Raw genomic sequence first — 9,601 nt, 5'->3', positions numbered from 1 at the left:
CCCAATAAAGAAGCATTTGATAAGTCAAAATGTTTTGAATACAATTATTATGTGCTTGGGGGGAACCATTCTGTAGAAGCTCAAAGACAATTGATGGATGAATATCCCAATAATCCACGTTTTGAAACAATGAAATGTATCATTTACGTTGGTTTATCAGATATAGAAGCAAAGTTAGTGGCATGGGATCATAATTCAGATAATGAATATAGGATGTCTATGACTTTCATCCAAAGGGTTTGATTTATTCATAGTGAATTTGAGGAAAAATGTGGTGGGGATAGGATAAATGTTATTGCAGATTTTCGAAAGGAACGTTTATCAAATTGAAGAGAAAATCCATTCAAAAGGTGGAAAAGGAAAAAAAAATAGTGATTTATTCAGAGGTATTGATAACATTTTCCAATTGGCATTTAGAACTGGAGATGTTTGGAAGTTGATTGATGAGATTTTTAGCATGTGGGAAGACATTGCCATTAAAAACCAGAAGGTCAAAAAGTCCAAGCCATTGATATGTGGCAAAAGTAAATTAGCTTCTGAAATGAAGCAGCTTTCATACGATATGACTATCACACCTTGGAGGGCGATGCAAGGAGTGAAAGATGATAAAATTGTCAAAACAATATTATCTCGTGTGAGGTGAGGGGAATTATCATTGGAGGAAATCTCTGAAGAATTTCAAAAGTAAGTTTTTTGAATTATTTTTATTTGTTTCTAGATTATAATTATATTTTAAATAAAACATGTTGTTCTTAGTAGTATTTGTTATACATATCATTATATTAACTTTTTGCTACTTTATCTATGCAGTCACAAAGTTTATATGAAAATTCAAGAACAAATGGTTAGATTGTTGAATGAAGATAGTTGGGATGATGTTGTACGCAACTATCCAGATTCAAGTTCTACATCAACATTAAAAGCTTTTTATCTTGCATTTAAAAAGGTATCTTGATTTATACATTCATTTTTATTCACCTGTGTACTATTTTTAATTTATAACTTACGTGTACATATATTTGTTTATTTTATAAAAAATGAGGAAGGATGATAATGGAGTGCCAGATAGTTTCAAAACCTTTATTGAAAAAATAAAGATCGAAAGACTAAAGAAGCAACGTATTAAGAATGTTCAACTTGATCCAACTCTTAATCATTTCATTTGGAATGGGCTAGACACTATTCAATATCAAGTAATACAAGGCGACTGTGAAGACATTGCTAAACTCATATCTAAAAGGGATTATGCCCTAGTCATTGTAGATATTCCCCATGGTTTCAATATTCCAAACATTGACTATGATAGTGACCCTTATACTTATCAAGCTCTTAGTAAAGTGGTTGCGGGATTTGTAGAAGTCACGTCATCACCATTATGGAGATTTGTCTCATTTCATTCAGACACACAATTAGCAATGATATTGTCAAGCTTCAAGGGGAAAACAAATTCAAGGATGCAGCTTACATGGTAAGACGTTTAAAATGTATATTTGATTAATGTTGAAAAATTTATTTATGTACAAGTTAATTGAACTTTTACTATTTCATGTTACAGGAAAAAGTCAAATCTTCTTAACAATGAAGATCAACAATTTATAAATGATTGTGAGTTCATTCATATTGATAGTTGGGCAAAAGATGATAGCCCTATGTCTATGATTTTTAATCGGGTAGACGGAAAGAGTCATAGCAAACTACTGACTTATGATGTTGTTGTGAGAAAACTAACATATGAAGACAAAGAAGCAAAATGAGAGATAGTTAACATTTATCAAAAACCACAATAATTGATTAACTATCTTATAGACATTTGTTCAGATGAAGGAGATTGGGTTCTGGATTTATTTTCTGGCTCAGGTAAGTTTTATTATATGGAATTGAATTTCAATATGTTATTTTTAATTAATATGTCATTGTACTAATTTAGTTCATTATTTCTTTTGTGCTTGATAATTAGGTACAACACTAGCATGTTGCCTTCAAAAAGGAAGAAATTGCATTGCAATTGAAAAAGATCCAGTACAGTGCAATTTCATTCAGCAAAGAACTAATGCTCTTCAATTTCTTCCAGATGCAATGCAAGAAATTGGGTTGAAGAAAGGGGACTTTAGTGAATCACATGTGGCCAAAAAGGCAAAGGAACCCCAACCACCATTACATGGAATGTTTGGAAAGACACACGTTGGGAGATTCACAGACATCAAAGACCCATTAGAAGAGGAAAATGAGCAAAAGGAAACAGAAAATATTGTGGGAGAAGACAATGATGAGACTCTAGAAGATGAAGAGTTTGGATTACGTGACATTGTTGATTAAATTTAAGTTATGCTTGTAAATCAAGTTTTGCAATGTTTTGACTTTGACATTTTATGAGAAGAATAAACGCTCAATTAGGGTTGTTATACATTCAATATTTGTAATATATGATTTTTGCATTGATTTTTAAGTTAATCATTATTTTTTGAAAAAAAAAGTGATTATTATTATTTTTTGACATGAAATTCATAAAAAAAAAGCTATTATTTAACCATTTTTAGTTAAAATTATCGTATAAAAATTGTGATTTTGTCATGTCAATTTTAGCAAAAAATTATCAAAACGTGTAGTTTTTTAGTTATATTTATGTTAAAAATGGTTATTTTTATGTCCATTGTAAAAAAATATTGTTTTTTAAAAACAATTATTTCATGTGGATTGAAAAATTAATTAAGGATGTATAAATATGTAGAATATCGAAAATTCTAAATATCGACCTCCTAATTTAAAAATGCAAAACAATAAAAACTTCACTAAAAAAAGTTAAAATTAAAATAAAAAACAAGAAAATGTGAAGAAAACGACGACTTCAAAAATGATCAAATTTACAAAATAATTATTTACATTTTATACATTAGAAAATTTAAAGCCAAAAAACAGGTCTTTTAAAAAAAGGGAGTGATGCAGAATACTCACTAGAAAATTTAAAGCCAAAAAACAGGTCTTTTAAAAAAAGGGGGTGATGCAGAATACTCACTTTTTTAAATCAGCATGAAAATCACTACCATTCTAAAACGATTCTAAAACGTAATGTACATAAAAAAATTAAAGTGACAAAAACTATGCTCTAAAAAAAACATGTTCATTCTGCATCACCCCTTTTCGAAATCAGGTCACTTTTTTGCTATCTCTACGAAACGGGTAACAATATCAGTTCCCTTTTCAAAGTTTGCATTGATGGATATTTACATCATCTTCATTGTGATTATAATAAATTATTTTTAAAATTTTTAAAATTTTCTCTTGCACTTTTTAAAAATTTTACAAGAATATTTATAAATTATTATCACTATTTTTAAATTTTCTCTTTAATTTTTTTTTTCAATTTATTATCTTTTAAATGATTATTTTTTCAAGTTTTAGTTCATAGTTTAGTAAAATTATTTCATAACATCGCTAAAATATGAACCAACTCCCCAGCGACATATGAACCTATGCAACTACTCTCACCAACTATATAATGAAATTGGGTATTGGACCACTCTCAAACAATGTATGATGCAAAAATCTATATTTTTGTGACATTAAAAGGGTTAAAGACAAAATACAATTTCTTGTAGATTTCTTGTGTACATCTAAATCAAATCATAATTTCAAAATATTTGTTACATTACTTACTTTCCTAACTTCTGAAATCATCTGAATTATGATAAACTTAAGACACTTTTCTCTATACTTTTTGAACATATAAATAAGATTTTAAAGAAATCTATGTAATTTTTACTTCTTTCTTTATGAGTGATAAATCAATTATAATTTAAATGAGCATTAATCATTATTCCCATCATATAATTTTAAATATAATAAATTCAAAAAATATATAACTTTTAATTTATTACAATTATATATTATAATTTTTTTTGGAAAATTTCTATTAGAAAGGAAGAATAATAATAAAAAATAAACTCTAATTTTATGAATTAGAAAATATTCAATTTAATATATCATTGATGAATTACATTTATAAAGTTTGGACTTTAAAACTATTTTATTATAACAATAATAAAATAATAACATTAATAATACTAATTTTTAAATTATTGATAAATGATATATGTACTTGATATGGGCCTATTTGCATTTATCAACGGTATTTATTAATGTAATTATGCTTATATATATATATATATATATATATATATATATATATATAAAATTAAAAAATTAAAATGTTTTATTCAATTTAATATAACATTTTTATTATAGCTATTTTTAAATATATAAATTTATATAATTTAAGTGTGTATAGTATAAATAAAAAATTAACATATCAAAATTGTCAAGATAAATATAAACCAATATAAATGAAAAATATTACTAAAAAATTCAACATCTTAATCAATATTGGTTTTCCCTTGTTGTCAAGTTTGACATTCAGAAACATTATTATTTAAGTGCATACAACTTGAAATATATATTTTTTCCAAACCAGTGAGCTTTATTCTTTAAAATTTTATTGTTTTTATTTTATTTTTTTCTATTATACACCTCTTTCAATTTCCCATGATTTCATAATAAACTTAAAACAAATTTCAATAGAATTTCAAACCAATTTCTCTTTTCATTGCTGCTATTTCTGCGAACTAATTTGCTGTAATCTGCTATTTCTGCGAACTAATTTGCTGTAATCTGCTATTTTCTCTTTTATTTTATTTTATTTTTTTTGGTTGTCAAATTGGGTGCTGTTGAGTTATGGAATTACAAATGTCTAGTTTAAATTTGATGAAGTCAAACTTTATATTGTATTTATTTATATTTTATTAGTTTCCTCAAGTATTTGCTTTTTTTTATTTTTTTATTTTAGCAATGGGAAGGAAATGCAAAATTTATTAAAATTGATAATAAGTTGGGATTTATAACATTAACCTGAATTTTCAGTTTTTATTATTGGATGGTTGATTCATTGAAATTAATTGCGTGTTAAATAGAATTTCAAATTTATTTTATCTGTTAAGTGAAAATTTCATGATAGTTATTTATTTTTCTTGCTTTATGATTTAGGAAATTTCAAATTTTGATAATAGTTATTTGTTTTTCTTGCTTTTACTTTTTATGAAATTTGATAATGGTTATTTGTTTTTCTTATTTTTTACTTTATATAAATCATAAATCTATACCTACAAAATAGGGTTTTGCGAATAGTTATATTTAAAATGAAAATTTTAGTAACACAATATCTCATTTTCAACCAGAAAATACAATACTCCAATCTTTCTCTCTATTCGCTTTTGTTTATGTAAATTTCTCATATCCCATCAAATTACTCAATAAAATTTATGACGTTCAACTTAAATACTGAGTCATCAAATTCATGGTTTCAATTTTTTTATTTTATTTTTTTACTACGATTAAAATGTTAAAAAAGCTTTACGTAGGACGTCAATTCCAAGCTGCGTGGCAAATTTCATGAACCAGACATTGCAATTTTTTTTCCCTTGGACTTGGTCTCTTCTATTACTAAAATGTATATATATACACGCGCCAGACCAATCTCTCGAAGCCTCATGAATCTCAGTCTGTTTAATCAGCCTTTTGGTCAGGCCTGCTTTTTCTACATTGAACAGGCATTGTTTTACCCATATGTATAAAGGTAAACCATTTTCCATTTTTTTTTGGTATGAATCTCAAAGCCATTACTAGATTCTGTTGTTTGGCCATTTTCAATAGCACTGGATACCTCCTTCCCTCCTGTTCTGATTTTTCCTATCGTTTTGGGATATAAATTGAGTTTTATTTCCCAACCAATTGTCCATCTTATGAAGTATGAACATATTCTGCATCTCTGTCTGTACACAATGCAGGTTTGGTTTTGAAGGGCAACAGGCTGAGTACAAAGAACAGTTTTCCTCATTTATTAACCATTCGGTTAGGTTGTGCCAAGCTGCTGAATTTATATCATGGGTTCGTTTCCAGCTGAAGAACGCTTGGATTATCCAGAAGCGAGGAGAGATGAGACTGTAGTAGACAATTATCACGGGGTGCTTGTACATGATCCTTACAGATGGTAAGATTATTTTTAGTTTAATTTAGGAAAATTCTTAGCTGTTTACTGTTTGACAGAAAGCAAAATCACCCAATATTTGCACCATCTCATCACTCAAACTCATGCCAATCTGGAGGAGCAGACCATGTTGAGAATGGAACCTGGAGAAAGGCTTATCATTTCATTTTAGATATTGTTTTCTTATGGGTAAAACCCTTTTTTGGGGACAGGCTACAGACTTATAATATTAGTTTTTACACAAATAGAAGATTAGAAATTGCCAGGAATTCATGTTTTACCATTTGAAGAAATGAATATAATTCAAAATTGTCTGGACGATTATTGTTCTGTCAGGCTAGAAGACCCTGGTGCAAAGGAGGTCAAGGATTTTGTTGAGAAACAAGTTTCCTTAACTGAATCCCTACTACAGACTTGTGAGACAAGAGGGAAACTGAGAGAGCGTATCACAACTCTTTCTGACCATCCTAAATATGGTTGTCCACGCAAACGCGGTGATAAGTACTTCTATACCTTCAACACTGGGCTCCAAGCTCAGAGTGTTCTGTATATCCAGGTATACTTCTGAGAAGAGATTGATAGGGATATTTTGTAAAGCTATAATTTAAAGGAACATAAACAACTTCTTTCTGAATATGAATAAGTCATTTGTGAAAATTTGATTTGTTACTTGAGCATATTTTTATTCGTTTGTTAATACTTTTGTAGGGGCAATTTTTCCTTTTGTTTCTTTCTTCTTCTTCCTTTTTGAGTGTTGGGGAAATGGTTAAATCTGATTTGCTTTCTGTTTTCTTAACTTATTATATACAGGAAAATCTGGAAGCAGAAGCAGAGGTCTTGCTTGACCCTAACACTCTGAGTGAAGATGGAACAACGGCATTATACTCTTATGCCATCAGTGAAAATGTAGAATTCCTGGCAGTTGGCTTAAGTGCCAGTGGCAGTGATTGGGTGAACATTAAGGTTATCCGGGTGGCAGATAAAAGTACAGAACCTGATTCTCTTTCATGGGTAAGTTTTTTGACCTCTTGTTAAACATCATGTCATTCATTCCACGAGTAGGCATTGGTAAAGACTCAACCAGCAAAGTATTTTTTGAATAAGACATCCAAGGTGGTACCAATGAAAGTTCTAGTAGACAAAAAAAAAAAAACACTTGATAAGTTACAATACGAGTCTTAGGTAATGTTAGGCTGCAACCTACGTATAATTTTTCTAAAGCCATGTTTTTATTATTGGTGGCACACATTTCTCCACTTCAATATTGTAATTAACAACTCACAAAGAAATTTGTCACTTAGCTTCTAGTAGAGAGAAAATGGGATATCAGGACTATTTGTTGACAATATTTTTTTTGATTTTGCATATAATGTGGGTATAAGTTGCTTTCACTATTGATTATTAAATATGTAGAAATGTTTTCAAATTATGTTCCTCAAATTAGGATTTTGCAATTGTCAACAGGTGAAATTTTCATCCATTACTTGGACTCATGACAACAAAGGTTTCTTTTACAGCCGTTATCCAGCTCCCAAGTCCGTTCTATTCTTTGGATGATAGTGCTACTCATATACTTTATCACAGTTTCTTATTAACTTTCTACTATTTACTTCTGTACTTTACCATAGCTGTTTATGTACGTTATCAGAATTGGTTATTATTTTTCCAAATATTCACTATTTTTTCCTTGACAGAGAACAAGGACTAGATGCAGGAACAGAAATAAATATCAATCTTGATCATCAACTGTTTTACCATTTCTTGGGCACTAATCAATCTGAAGATATTCTCTGCTGGAAAGATTCAAAACATCCCAAGTGGAAAGTTATCTCTAAAATAACTGAAGATGGAAAGGTTGGTAGAATATTATGTGACCTGTTCCAGATAAAATATGGCATTTTAGGTATTTTTAGATGGCTATTTCAATTGTATGGTTGTACAATATCTTTTTTTGTTGCTTGCACTCATATATTTTTGCTCATACTTTTAATATTTTGTATTCTTGCATGCTTTTGTGGACTGGTCATAACATAGAATATTGCCTTCAAATCCAACTAGTTATTAAAAAGGCTTGTTGAGTGATGAGATATTGCAATTTTGGGTCATGTATGTTGATAAGATTTGATTTGGCTTTGATGTTATTCAAAGACTCAAAAAAAGAAGTGTAGCCTGTCAGTTTTTTTTAATCCCCAAAATGATCTTATTCTTCTACACTTAATAATCATATGTTTTTGAAATTTCACCTAGTGCAAATTTTTTACAACCCCTCAATCCATGTTTCCCTTTGGCCCTTTTGTTATTGTTGGTCCATCCACTTTTGTGGCCTTCTATACTTCATATCTTTCCTTTGGATTGCAAATTTTTAGCATCGTATTTTCTTGAACTTTTTGCACAATCTCTTTATTTTTCTTTTGTTCTCCAACACCCATACGTGTTTTTTTCTTTTTTTTCCATGGAAAAAATTGCATTTCTATTGTTGAGCTTGAAACAAAAATGCATTCTTCATGTGCAACAGTATTGGAGCAAAAACATCTTTCCTTTTTCAACCAAATGTACCCAAGTCCTCATACTAACTGCCAACTTATCATACTTGAAAAAATATTTTGACTTTTCAAGTTCATGGTATGAGGAAAAACTACTCAAAAAATAGAAAATATTGATTGTTCATATCTATACATCTGCTCTACAAACTAAGTGACCTATACATATGAAAATATAATAACAAAGAAATCGTCTAGATGATCAAGTTTCAGTTGAAAGTGTCCTCATCAGCTTGCGAGGCGCTGAGAGGAGACTAGAGAGTTTATTGGTCTTCTTGTTCAGCTCTTACAAAACATGATTTATAGTGAACCTAGTGGAAACAAAGGGACATCTCACTCAAGTGATTTTTAGTTGCTAATAAGTTGATATTGTACATTTTTGAGAACCTTGTATCCATTTCACTACCAAGGAAGAATCTCCAAAGACCTGAATTTCTCTTATTCCTCTATTAAATGCTTTTCTCATTAACTGTTTTTGAGGCCAACAACTCTACAAGATTGTTAGCCCACCTTCCCAAGTTCCCCATGAAAGAAATATAATGATTTTTAAAACTCGTACATGTTTTTTATGACATTATTCATCTTATTTTTGTAATATTGAAACATTTACATTGAAGCAATACACATAGACTCTATATAAAAATAGAAAGAAAAACAATAACATTCATACACAATACTTAGAGATTTATCTTGGAAACCTTTAATTGGGAAAACCAACGGGCCTTAGAGTTGCACCTCTATTTCTCATTGTATTAACTTCACCATTTACAATAAAATATATAAGATTCCACAACATACAAAACTCTAATATGTTACCTTGGATTAGATTACAACCATATTAACTTGGATTAGATTACAACCCTATTTACTTGGATTATATTACAACCCTGCTTCCTTTATTGGAGTGAGATTACAACGCCAAGACATGCATGGTGTGGAGGTATCCATGCGAATAATTTATCCATGCACCATGAAAAGAATATAGCCATGCATCATTTGAAGACATGCAACACATTCCCAACAT

The 9,601-nt window shown here is 29.4% G+C and overlaps 1 pseudogene across 1 annotated transcript in view; it reads left to right on the top strand.

The window, feature by feature from the left end:
* The first annotated feature begins 5,933 nt into the window (after positions 1-5,933).
* Positions 5,934-9,601, top strand: part of LOC149213862 (uncharacterized) — a 61,076-nt pseudogene continuing 57,408 nt past the window's right edge. Inside the window, exons 1-5 of the transcript XR_016250050.1 lie at positions 5,934-6,040; positions 6,374-6,593; positions 6,848-7,048; positions 7,502-7,572; positions 7,732-7,891. The product of XR_016250050.1 is annotated as an uncharacterized LOC149213862 (transcript). The remainder of the gene's footprint in view (positions 6,041-6,373; positions 6,594-6,847; positions 7,049-7,501; positions 7,573-7,731; positions 7,892-9,601) is intronic.

Source organism: Pinus tabuliformis, chromosome 1_1 (genome assembly GCF_031772625.1).
Source record: "Pinus tabuliformis cultivar Carrire ecotype Pingquan chromosome 1_1, CPIR1, whole genome shotgun sequence".
NCBI lineage: Eukaryota > Viridiplantae > Streptophyta > Pinopsida > Pinales > Pinaceae > Pinus > Pinus tabuliformis.
Note: the sequence above shows the minus strand (reverse complement) of the source record. Positions and strands in the feature narration are given on the sequence as shown.